The following is a 13301-nucleotide window of genomic DNA, read 5'->3' on the forward strand; positions in this document are numbered from 1 at the left end:
GGTGAGTGGATTAGCCATGAAGCTATTTGGGGAAAGTGTTAAAGACAGAAGGACCAGCTGGTGCAAAACCCTAAGTTAATAATATCCTCCAATATGCCAAGCAGGCATTGGATCCAGGGATGTGAAGAGGAATGAAACATCAATTTTGCTCGAGTCTAGCAATGAAATATAGATTGTTTTGTTATAGTAGGAAAACTACCACGGGAGAGAGAAACACAATGCTTTAGGGGGACATAGAAATTAGAAAAGCTTCTTACCCAGCCCGTGGACAACATCTGAAAAGAAGTGCTGAAGACTTTACTTCACCTTGGAAACTGAGTTGTACTTACGTAAGATCTTTGCAAGCAAGATCCATGTGAGACTAAAAGGCAGGTAGGTAGTTGAGCATAGAGTCTAATATAAGTCGTGGAAGACCGTGGTAATGAGAACTGGGATGAGAAAGCCAGGAGGGGCCAAATCAAGTCATTCCAAGTGTGTTAACTTTATTTGCCATCAAGAAGCTATATAAGGGGCACCTGGGTGGCTCAGTCGGTCAAGCATCCGACTTCAGCTCAGGTCATGAGCTCATGGTTTGTGGGTTTGAGCCCTACATCGGGCTCTGTGCTGACAGCTCAGGCTTGGAGCCTGCTTGGGATTTTGTCTCTCTCTCTCTCTCTTTCTGCCTCTCCTCCACTCATGCTTTGTTTCTCTCTGTCTCAATAATAAATAAACATAAAAAATTTTTAAAAAGCTATTTAAGTGCTTGACCACATTTTGTGTTAGAAAAGTGATTGGTTGTAAATGCTGCTGTGTAAATGCTGCTGAGCTTGGATGAAACAAACCTGAAAGCAAGGTGGATATAACAGGGTGATGTCGCAAAGACCACCAAATGCCAAAGAGAAGTGAGGCTTGATTTTATTTATGGTCGGACCAAACCTGATCCCCTGATCCTAAGGAGAAAAGTACAGAGAATGGCCCTGAACAAAAGCAGCAGCGAGTTTTTATGGATGTTAGCAAGGCAGAATACATCATTATTTAGTTAACCAATCACAATTTACAGCATTTCAAGGTAGCCAATTATATTGTAATACACAGACGTTAGTTGTGGTGGGAACCTATCATTTTAAAGTTCTTTGTCCCTTTAAAATGACCAATCATAGTCAGACACCTAAGATACCACGGGGCAGTGACTAGGTGACTTTCACCTGCTTTTGACCAGGTCTTAGTAAAAGGGGTGGGGGAGAGTTTGGCAACCTAAGTTATCTATCTAGCAGGTGGGCGTTGTTACAGAAGGAAGATGAGGTGGCTAGTGATTAAGCCGAACTTATATACAGTAAGCTTCCTGATATCTTATAAGTTGACCTGATACATTCCATAAGTTGACCTATTACAGTGGTCAGTTAGGGTTCTGTTGGTCATCCAAACCAAGACTGAGACCGACTAAACAATGTCAGAGAGAGGCCAGGTGAGTGACTCTGTAAGCTGTTCATTAGCTAAAATGAGCAGGCTCTGGTGACTGACTGGAGGGAGAGGGCAGTGATGGCTTGGAATCTTACATGCCTGGCAAGTCCTACATTTCCGGATTCTGTGATTGGGTGTAAGATGATTGTATTCCCCCAGGCTGGCTTCCCTCCCAGATGAGGAAATGCTTGCAAAGGAACAGTCTGGGGACATGATAATAAAAAAAAATAAGCACATCCGTTAAAGATGGATGTCAAAGAAAGAAAGGGACTGGATTCAAGCTCCCAAATGGGCTGTGGGGGGGAGAGGTGAGTTTAATTCCTTTTCTCCAGAAGTAGTATACATTTTCATAATACATTAGATAGATCTGAGAGCTTTTTTTATTTTGTATTTGACACGTAGTATATGTATATGTGTTTGTAATCAATTCTAAATATATCCAGAGGGCTTGTCTCTTAATTGAATTTCCTGAGGCATAACTCACTCCCAAGAGGTGCTAATAATCTGATAATTTCAGTACTTTAATGATAGAAATATTGGTGAGAGCCGCTGAATAACTTCTTAAAGACTCTATTAGTCATATTTCTCTTTTAACTTTTACTGGAGTCGGAATTTCTTTCATTATCCCTCTGTCGCCCACCCACAAACCTCTCTGTTTTAGGAGGGCTTCCACAATGACCTTTTGATGTGTTACCATTCAAAGGACAAACTTATCATATCTAAAAGTATCACCTCAATCACGTTGCTTCTAGTAGGAAGAAACTTGCCCCTGATTTTTGAGGGAAGGTTAAATGGAGCCGGAAGGCTCCTGTGTTCCATCTCATTGACCTCCCGCTCAGGCTGTTCTTTGAATCCTCCACTGCGTTGAATCAGTGCTTCTCAGTGTGTGTGTCTCAGATGTGAAAGAGCCGGCATCAGCTTTCAAGCAGGGAAGTAGTCCGGGTGAGGCTGCCTTTCAGCACCATGGGGGACAGGCTGCCTAGGAAGGAGTGGTGAGGCTGAGCCTGCTGGGCCTCGGAGCACCCCAGGCAGAGCAGGGCCTCCCAGGGGAAGAGATGGTCCTGAGGAAAATAGAGGATGGGGTCAACATGCAGCAGAATGGCAGAAATTTAAAGGTGGATGTCTGTAATCAGGGCGGCAGCTACTGTGAGCATGGTTCTGAGAACTAATCGCTCTGACAAGAAATTCAAACTGAGCCATTCTTGGATATGTGCAAATATCTAGGAAAATTCGAACATGGTTTGGTGTCTTTGATTTGCAAATTGGTTAAATGCTGGACGGGGGCTTCCTGATGGGAAATCACCAGGATTTGTATGAATCAAGTCAGGGTCATCGACCCATTCCAATGGATTTTTGTGTCGCTGGTGCCATTGGTATATAGCATCATTTCTTGCTGGGTGACTTTTGGTGCACTTGGTGATTTTAAACCAACTCTGAAATCATACCACCACATGAAAGTTCCGGTAAGAATGATCGTTTCTAATGCAAGGACGCAGGTTTGAGACAATAGAAGGGCACACATTGCCCAAGGCAAGAGGGACCACCCTTGTAATACCCTTAACATTCCTAAGGGCAGGCCTATTGCTTAAGGCTAGTTACACCCTATGTGAGGGTCCTGGGTCCTGGGTCTACTCTTGTGATTGGTTAACACTCTAAATGTTGTAATTGGATAAACCTGTCAATAATAATTGGATTCCTGTGACTCCCTTTTCCCAAACTCATAAAAGCCCTGCCCCACCTTTGTTCGGGGCTCTCAGCACGGATCCACCACGTCGGTAAAGTCTGTGAGCCCGAGCTTAGGTCCGGTCAGCCTAAACCCGTAATAAAGCCCTTTGCTTTTGCATGTGTGACTCGGTCTCCCTGGCGGTCTCTGGTTTTTGGGGATGATATTGAAATCTTAGGCATAACGTGATCATTTAGTAGTATATGATGTTAATAATATGAGGGATTGCCTTGCAGGGAAGGTCTATTCGGGACCAATGTAGGGTCTTAGTCTCCCCCAACTTCCAATGTGCACATCCCATGCAGCAATTAAAATGGCTCACCCTCCTCCTCTATAGAAACTATTAGTAATAGTCTCTTATTACAGTAGAAGGTTCTTTTTGGACTTAACACTTTAAGCAGCTTATCAAAGTATTCCTCTTAACCACACAGAGTTTATGCTTCCTGCTGTATCCATCTGTCTCTCTGCAGCTGTGTTAATATCGTTACCACATTTCTGGTGAGTGATAGTCTCTCCCTAAGGGAAGTATTCATAAATATAGTATTTTTTTTCTTTTTCATGCATAGGGGAGGAAACTTTTCCTTTCTTCCTTTCTAGGTTCTTTGGGTGGTCTAATAGTTAAATGGACATAAAACAGATTAACAGGGGGAAAACAAATGCTAATTTCATTCGTGCAGGGACCCCAAAGATATGATGTGGAAACTCCAAAGATTGAGATTCCCCAACAGTCAGCCAATCAGGCCATTAAGGTTTTTGTGCCATCCTGACCTAAGAAGAAAGGGGTTAGGGGCGTCCAGAGCTTCAAAGGGGAAGAAAGCAATTCACAGGAAGATGGGAAGAACAAATGCTAAACACGCCACACAGAGACAAGAGACAATGGGGCACAGAGAGAAAAATTGAACAATCAGGCTGTGCCAGCAAACCCCCCAGTTTACCATAACTAGCAGGTACTCTGTAGCTCTCCCTGGTTGATGGTTCTCTTCCTGGACTCTGCTCTCTTTCTAAATTTTAGACAGTTAAGGGAGAGGCAAAAAGCTCCTTGGGCCCTATTGTTTTCGGCTCAAAAGAATCTACTTCCAAGTGGAGCACTCTAGGGCAGCCTGTCCTGAGCCTCGTCACTTATTTCTAGTGATATTTTTGCTCCACAAAGAGGCACCTCTGGCTAACTGTGGAGACCGGTAACCCCTCAACCCACTTCGGATGGAAGGACGCTAATTTGAGAGGAAACAATCTGCTGCTTGTAGATGCTAAGTCATCTGAAGACTATTCAACCAAAGGCTACCATTGCCTTCCCTAATTTAAAGCTTGTTTATAAGTATGGTGGAGTGTGAGGAGAAGGAGGAGGAGGAGGAAGAGGAAGAGGAGAAGGAGGAGGGAGGGGAGGAGGAAGAGGAGAACTACTTAGGGAGGATAACTACCTTGAGGAAAAAAGTACAATTCAATCTCATTAGTCTAGGAACAGATTGCTACGTGCTTCAAGGCTAGAGGAAGCTGGGACCTAGAATGGCAAACACTCTGTGTCTGCATATGTTGCCAAAGGAGGGGCCAAGGCTGCCTCCAGGAAAAAGCCACTCGCCAGAAAGAGGGGATTGCCCTGCCCGGCTGCTTGCCTCAGGGTTGCCAACACACAAAGACAAGTTTTCTGCGGAGGTATCAAATCCCCTACTCCAAGCCAAAACAAGTCAAACAAACAAATGAAAGCAAAAATGCCTCTCCACTCCCTTCCTCTACATTCTGGTTGCTGAACCAAAGCGACGTCCAGCAAAAATAAACTTTCTCTTCTTCCATCATATTTACAGAGTGACTGAACAAATGGCCTCCATCAGTTATCACCTTTTCTAAAATTCATCTCTAATCCCACTGCTGGGAGAAATAGAAACCTCTTACTGTAAGAAAGAACAAACAGAGGAAAAGGTCGGGCATTAAAAAAAGCTAGGCTTAAATTAGTACCTAATTTAATTAATTATTCTTTTATTTTTTATTTTTGAGAGACATAGAGAGACAGTGTGAGCAGGGGAGGGTCAGAGAGAGAGAGGGAGACACAGAATCTGAAGCAGGAGCTTGAACCCAGGAACCGTGAGGTCATCACCCGAGCCGAAGCCGGACGCTTAACTGACTGAGGCACCCAGGCACTCCTAATTATTCTTAATTAATGAACATAATGAGTCAAAGCAAATTTACTACTATTATAAAGAAGTATTGTAAGAAAAATTTGACAAACTAGAGAAAAATCTCCAATTGGTATGTTCATCAAAAGTCAGTAGATGTTATACTGATGAAACCCTAACACAAAAAGGAAAAAAAAATGGAGTTGTAAAAGGCTTATGGTTATAATTGCTACAAGAATGTGACTGACAAATTAATAAATATGATGGAAGCAATCAAAAGCATATTGTAATGCTTAGAAACTTGAATTGGGGAAGGAGAATAGATGTGTTATGCCCAGATACAGGCTCCCCCAAAACCAAGACCACCAGGGAGTCTGAATCACGTATGCAAAAGCAAAGGGCATTTACTCGGGCTCGAGCTCAGGCTCCCAGACCTCACCAGCGCAGTGGATCCGGGCTGAGGGCCCCGAGCAATAGCTGAGCAGGGTTGTCATGGGGTCTGGGGAGGGGGAGTGACAGGGAGTTGTGACACAGGTACAGTGATCCAATCGTAATCACACAGCAGCCCTAGCAACAATCATAACCACTCAGAGTCTCTAGGGCGTCCGTTACATTTGGCGGGACCCAATCAGACGTTTGGTGTTCCTTTGAAAATAACCAATTACAGGGCGGGCTATGGATCCCCACGTGGGGCTTGGGCAAGTGGCAGCGATTGGCTAACTAACATTAAGCAGCTATCTATAGTCCTCAGGAATGTTAAGCATCCTCTTGGTCCTTACTGATTGACGGTTTAGGGGCAGTTCTAGTCTTGAGCAAGGTGTAATTGCCTGATTGTTTCAGGGAAGCTGAAACTTAGGCCTTCTAGTTTCTAAGGCTTATTTGAAGCCCGTCATGGCATTAGTTTGGTGCTTCAGATGCACAATACCGCATCTCTAACTTAGCGTGAGAAAGCGAGACGATAGTAGTCACTTGTGCTCTTCACTAAATGTTAGTAATTCCCTGCTCAGATTTCCTGACAAAACCAAGAACACCCAGTTAAACTTGAATTTCAGTTGAAACAGTGAATTTTTTAAAAATATAAATATGTCTGAAATACTGCATGGGGGCATACTTATACTAAAACTTGTGGATTTGTATGAAAACCCAACTTAACTGGGCATCCTGTATTTTTATTTGTTAATTTTTGGCAACTCACCTCTCCATCTTTAGGGAATGATAGAACTGTATTTCCTTATCTCCTGAAGAAGTTTGCATCTGCCCAAGCTACTTGCTGTGGCCTGTGAAATGGCTCTGTAAGGGTTTCGAGTCACTGAACACCGAAGGGATTGAGCCAGTGAGCAATCTGACAGAGTAGAATCCCAACCAACCCACTGTAGACTTTATCTTGAGGGGGAATAAACCTTTGTAGATTTAAAGGACTAAGAGCTGAGGGCTATTTGTTACTGTAACATGATCTAGCCTATCATAACTAGAAATATCATAAGTGAATACATAAGTGAAGACTACAGATGGGAAAAATATGTACGCGTATATTTAATACTGCAAATGCATTTCCACTCACAACTTACTGACCAGAAACAGTCACAGGCAGCACTCAAGCATAACAGGAGTTATAGGCCTACTACATGCACTTGGAGGTGGGAAAAACCTGTAACGTGGTGAACAATACTAATATATCTACAGAGAAAGATACAGCAGGAAAGGAAAAAAAACTCTAAATGAAAAGTTTAAAAAATTTGACAGCAATCATAAAAGTAAATAAAAAGTAAATGTCCAAATATTAACAAATATATATTGATGAAACAGTAAATCACATTTAAAAACAAAAGACAAAAACTAACTACCTTCGGGACACAAGAACGTTTTGAAAGCGTGGCCAACATTGTGGCTATCCAAAATCCACTGTTCTCTCCATTATGAGAAACTTGATTTTACTCACTAATTGGAGGGGTGTCAGAAGGCAACAGGTACCTCTAGTTTTACTTCCTACCCTCCTTTTCAGACAAGAGTTGCCACGTGCCGTAACTCTGACCAGGAGGAAGCTAGTGGAAGTCACAGGTGGTGTTGGAAGACTGGAGGGGTGTGTGTTGGGGGAGACTGGAGGGGAATGAGGGAAGCTAGAGAAGTATGTGCTGGGAGAAGCTGGAGGGGTGTGGGGGAAGGCTGGAGGAGTGGGTTCAAGAAAAATGGAGCAAACTCAGCAGGCACAGGTTTTTTGCCTTCGCCCTTTCCCCTCTTCATGCCTGGAGCACTTTCCTAATGTTGGAGATGGCCCAGACATTCATGACAATAGAGAAATAAGCAAGGGATCAAAAGCCCTGAGCTAAGGATAGAGAATGGAAAGAAAGGAGCTTGGATGTGGACCTCTTTTGATAAGAGAAAAATAAAAGATTTTTTTTGACTAAAGGCACTGTATGATGGATAGTCTTTTAAATGAAGCCAAAAATAATCCTTAACAGATACATAGATCAAAAAGAAATATATATTTTTTAAGATTTTATTTTTACTCAATCTTTATAGCCAAAGTGGGACTCGTGGGACCCGAATTTGTAACCTGGAGATCACGAGTCACATGCTCTAAGACTGAGCCAGCCAGGTGCCCCAGAAAGAAATACACTTAAAACACCAAATTAAAATGGGCGAAGTGTATCAATAGGCATCTTCACTTTCACAGAGGCAAATTAAAATTTATAATAAAATGAGAAAAAATATTGATAGCGTCTTGGGGAATTGCAGCCATGCTTTGCTGGTGGAAGTATAATCTGGTTCAGGGCTGGTGGAGATTGTTTTAGGGAGTGCACAGAAGGCGTTTTACAACTTGCTTCAGTTTATAACAAGCAATTCCATTTCTAGAAATTTATCTTATGGAAATGCTTAGGATAGGTTTGAAGAGAATGCTCTGAAGAGCTTCACTATAGTAATGAAAATCTGAACACACACTGGCCAAATTAAAAGTCTGTTAAATCAATCAACATCATTTTATCAATGTAGGTTTATTATAGAATCTTATCTATGAATATGTAAATTAGAGTTGCAATTACCATCACTGAATTCACCTACCAAAGTTCACGGTATATATGGTTTGTATCATCGATAACACACATTTGCATATATGTAACTTTACAGAACACAGTGATACTATAGGCATTTTCCTTTTTCAAATTAAACATCATACCCTGCCATTTTAGTACATTCACCTTTACCATATTCTTTCTAATGAGCTTCATAGAATTCCTTATTGTCTTTTATCCAAAGAAGTTTTTACAGTGGTTCAAAGTCTTACCTAATCTGTCTTTTTCTTTTTGCTTATTTCCTTTGCTTTTAATTTTACTTCCTCCTCTTCATCCTGAGGTCAGCTTTAAATCCACATTTCGTTATTTTCAGAATAGTTTAGTTTTTTACCCCTAAGTCTTTTACACTTTGAGAATGTAAGAATTTGGTGGAAGGTAAAAAATTAAACTAACTTTCTTTTTCCCTAGTAACATATTAACCAAATTTCCTTGCACAGCCCACTGAATGAAATCTGTTTCTGTAAACCTTTGTTAGGGGCATTTATTAAACTGGCCATGGAAACCAGAAACTGAGTAATGTAACCTCTCAATGTTTCTCCTGGGGGACTTCAGGCAGCTCTATCAATGGTGAGAATCCTCCATCCACATTTGTAAGATAAAAGCATCCCTTGTTTTGTTTTGTTTTTTAACCCATCAATGTCACATATGATAGAACACTAAATAACTGCAATTGACTAGAACTGTCAAAACAAGATAGAAGGTGGTTTATTTAAACGTATCAAATTGTGGTAAGATTTCCTGTTTCCCCAGTAACTACCTTTCTTAACTCCTTGCTAACATTGAAGTGATACTGTGGAAGGGTAGGTGGAAATCAGAAAAGAAAGAACAAGGCAAGGTAAACTAAGGAAAAAAATAGAGACCTATTCTCAAGGATGCCTTTGATCTTTGAGAAGGTTAAGTGCCTTTGAGATGAGAGACCGACAGGGCCAAGTCTTGAGAAACAGCTGGCTGCCACTTGTGTGACACCAACGGGACTAATCCAGGTATATTCCAAGCTCTCTGCTTATTATTCAGAAAACATTTGTCAGTAAGATGTGGCAGTGTTCTCGCTCTCATTTTCCTGTTCATTTCCAGCCCCATGATTCAATTCTCCACTCATATGTAGCCACAATTCTCCCTTTGGCCACAGAGGTCAACCCACACAAGCCTGAGGTGACACCAAGGGCTACCACCCAGAAGTCTTCTTTCTAATTGAGAGGACCGCCGCAGTGCCAGTAAGCCCGACATCCCAGGTGTGCGGGAGGAGCTTGTTTTGAAGTGGCTGAAGGGTCATTTCCTCCCAGACAAGGCTTTCTGGAATTATAGCCTGTGAAGACACTGGTTGCGTGCCAAGTCTCATACATGTTCCGACGCAAGAGGTCATGTAGCCTCAGAGGTCCAGAAGACAGAAAGAAAAAAATAACAAATGCACCTTTGTCAACTTTTCTTCTTTTTCCCTTTTGTCTTATTGTTTTATTCTTGGGATATTCCACTTGGGAAGGGAAGCAACATCTTAGAGCTGACCAGGGAGGAAATGTGGATATGTAGCTGTGCCATTTTTCACTGGGGTTTATGGATTTTGCTAACTTCAAGTTTAAATTACAAAATTTTACATAACCAAAGTAATAACTAACACAGCTGTATTTGTGGGGTTCAGGCAGTGTTCAGTGCATTTGAAGCTACTAAATTTTAGCTCAATTGATATTTTCTATGGCACGACCATATGATCAGTTGCTGTACTTGGAGGAACAAAGAATAAATAAGACACGATTCTTGGCTTCTCAAATATTTCAATCTGGTAGTTTAAGGGAAAAATGGTTTAAAAATTTTTTTTAATTTATTTTTGAGAGACAGAGAGAGACAGTGTGAGCAGAGGAGGGTCAGAGAGAGAGAGAGACACAGAATCTGACGCAGGCTCCAGGCTTTGAGCTAGCTGTCAGCACAGATCCCAATGTGGGGCTTGAACCCATGAACTGTGAGATCATGACCTGAGCCAAAGCAGGGCACTCAGCCGACTGAGCCACCCAGGCACCCGAAAATGTTAAATTGAGTGTTATATGTGTTAGTTAAATCTGAATGTTCGTGTTGTTTCAGGGTATCTACGAAGGACCCCAAACTAAGAATATTAGGGGCTAAGCAACCTCATATTACGTAAGGTACAAGATTGTATCCGTAGGACTTGTGAATTAGGGAAGTCAGAAATCAATTATGACAGTATTCTGAAAATTGGCCATTTACTTTAGAGTTAAACACAAACAGGCACCTGGGTGGCTCAGTTGCTTAAGTGTCCAACATTAGCTCAGGTCATGTATGATCTCAGGGTTTGGGAGTTTGAGCCCCACATCGGGCTTTTTGCTGTCAGTGCTGAGTCCACTTTGGATCCTTTGTCTCCCCCTCTCTCGGCACCTCTCCCTCTCTCTTTCTCTCTCAAAAATAACTAAACATTAAAAAAAGTTAAACATACATTTACCCTATGATCTAGTAATTCCTCTTCTAGTTATTATTCAAAAGAAATATAAACATATACCAATACAAAAAAAATCTGATTGGGATTCTCTCTCTCTCACTCTGCCCCTCCCCTGCTCGTGATCTCTCTCTAAAAATAAATAAATAAACATTAAAAAATTGATTACGTTTTTATGTATTCAAATATTTAATTCATCTGAGATTTATTAGTGTGTCAGCACTAATTATTAAACATGATCTTCCTGATGAATTGGTATGCCACTTTCAGGATATATTAAATGGCTGGAGTCCCATTTTGATCTCTTCTACTACTTTATGTTTTTGAATCTATTCAATGTTATGTTACTAATAGGTTAATTTAATTAGGGTAGGTTTGCTGTATATTCTGACAGTTGACATAGCAAATTTTCTGTCACAATTATTTTGAATTCTTCCCTTAGTTATTCCTGGGCCTTCATTCTACATGAACTTTAAAATTATTTTTCTAGGGGCGCCTGGGTGGCTCAGTCGGTTAAGCAGCCCACTTCGGCTCAGGTCATGATCTCACGGTTCCTGGGTTCGAGCTCCACTTCGGGCTCTGTGCTGACAGCTCAGAGCCTGGAGTCTGCTTCAGATTCTGTGTCTCCCTCTCTCTCTGCCCCTCCCCTGCTCACGCAGTCTCTCAAAATTAAATAAAAAGCATAAAAAATTTTTTAAAAATAAAATTATTTTCTAATTGTTGGGATTCTAATTGTAATTGTATTGCACTTACTATGGAAAATTGACACTTTTATGACATTTTTATTGAAATTGTTTGCTTTACAAAAGTCTAAAATATACTCCCAGTTTTTTCAGAACCTCTTGGGTTCTTTAATAATGTTTATAGTTTTCATTACATATATCCTGCTCCATTCTACTACATTTATTGCTAAATGTTTTGCTCTTAGGGCTATATTTATAATACATAAAATTAAAATTATTTTATAATAAAATATAATTATTAAAAATTAATTTACAATTAAATATGCTTATAATGTTAATTTACTGAAACAAATGAAGATTACATTATATTTTTATTATATATGTGCTCTTCCAGTTTTATGAAATTTATTTCTACATATTTTGTTTATTTATATGTTACTTTCATGATGACATACTGTCCCATTTTAATTTCTGAACCCTTGTTGTTGGGTTTTGAATATTTATCTTATATGAGGCTAACTTACCACATTCTCTTATCAATTCTCATTCATTTCTTTTACCAGAGTCTTGAGGTGTTTAGATATATATTCATATCTCCAGCAAAGAATATTATTTTCTTCAATTTCAATACTAGCTGCTTATATTCTTCTCTTCTTAGATCTTTTAAGACAAGGATGAATATTAATGGGGAAAAGAACATATCTATCGAGCTCTTGATCTTAATTTAAATAATTTTACTTTTTTTGTATTTTTGCATTTACCTAAATAGCCTTTATAAAATATAGTTTTCTTCCTAGCTTATCTTATCTTTCTCTTAGATTTGCTGTTAAATTTTATTAAAGGTATTTTAATATATTTTGATTTGTTCATATGAGTTTCTCATTTAATTTATGGATTTGGGGATATTGAATTCTTTTTACATTCCTGTTAAAAAATCTGCTTGATCAGAGTATATTACATATTTTATATATTAATGAACTCTATATGCTGAAATTTTATTTAGAATTTTTTTATCTATTAGTGGAATCACATGAAATTGCTATTTTTGTAGTTCAAAAATAGTAAAATTACATATACTAAAATTACTATTAAAATTATTAATAGTTAAATTACACATAATAAAATTATATGTAAGCAACTACATATAATAAAATCTAATATATTCATATGTAAATATCATTTTTTGTGCACATATGGCTAAAATCACTCAGAATTCAGAAAATAAATGAGTTATCTTTTTTATAGTAATTTTAGAGTAACATAATCCTTTTACTTTATTTCATTAGATTTTTGAGTAGGTAATGAATAGTATGGAGTATTCAAAACATACCAAGTTTGAAACATAAAAAAAATTTTTTTACCCCTGAGCAAGCACTATTATAGGTGGCTTATATATATATATTTTTTCCCCAAAGAGATAATTATATAAAAATAAATGTAAGAGGCACTAATATATTTAGTGTTAATGTGGTGAAGACGGCACTTTTGTTTTTCCACTTAACAATACTACTTATGCGGTGCCTGGGTGACTTAGTTGATCGGCTGACTCTTGATTTTGGCTCAGGTCAGAATCTCATGGTTCGTAAGATCTAGTCCCCACATCAGGCTCCACATTGATCTCTCCCTTTCTCTCTGCCCTTACACCATGTTCTCTCTTTTTCTCCCCCGCCCCATCTCTTTCTCAAAATAAATAAACTTTAAAAATTAAAAAGACACTATTTTTTGTATATAGAATGATCTTATTCATTGCAGTGCCTGCAAGATATGTCAATAGGTATAGCAAAATTATTTTGGCTCATCTCATATTGCCAGAAATTCGTGTTGTTTCATAAC

The sequence above is a fragment of the Suricata suricatta genome, chromosome 5 (genome assembly GCF_006229205.1).
Source record: "Suricata suricatta isolate VVHF042 chromosome 5, meerkat_22Aug2017_6uvM2_HiC, whole genome shotgun sequence".
NCBI classification, from domain to species: domain Eukaryota; kingdom Metazoa; phylum Chordata; class Mammalia; order Carnivora; family Herpestidae; genus Suricata; species Suricata suricatta.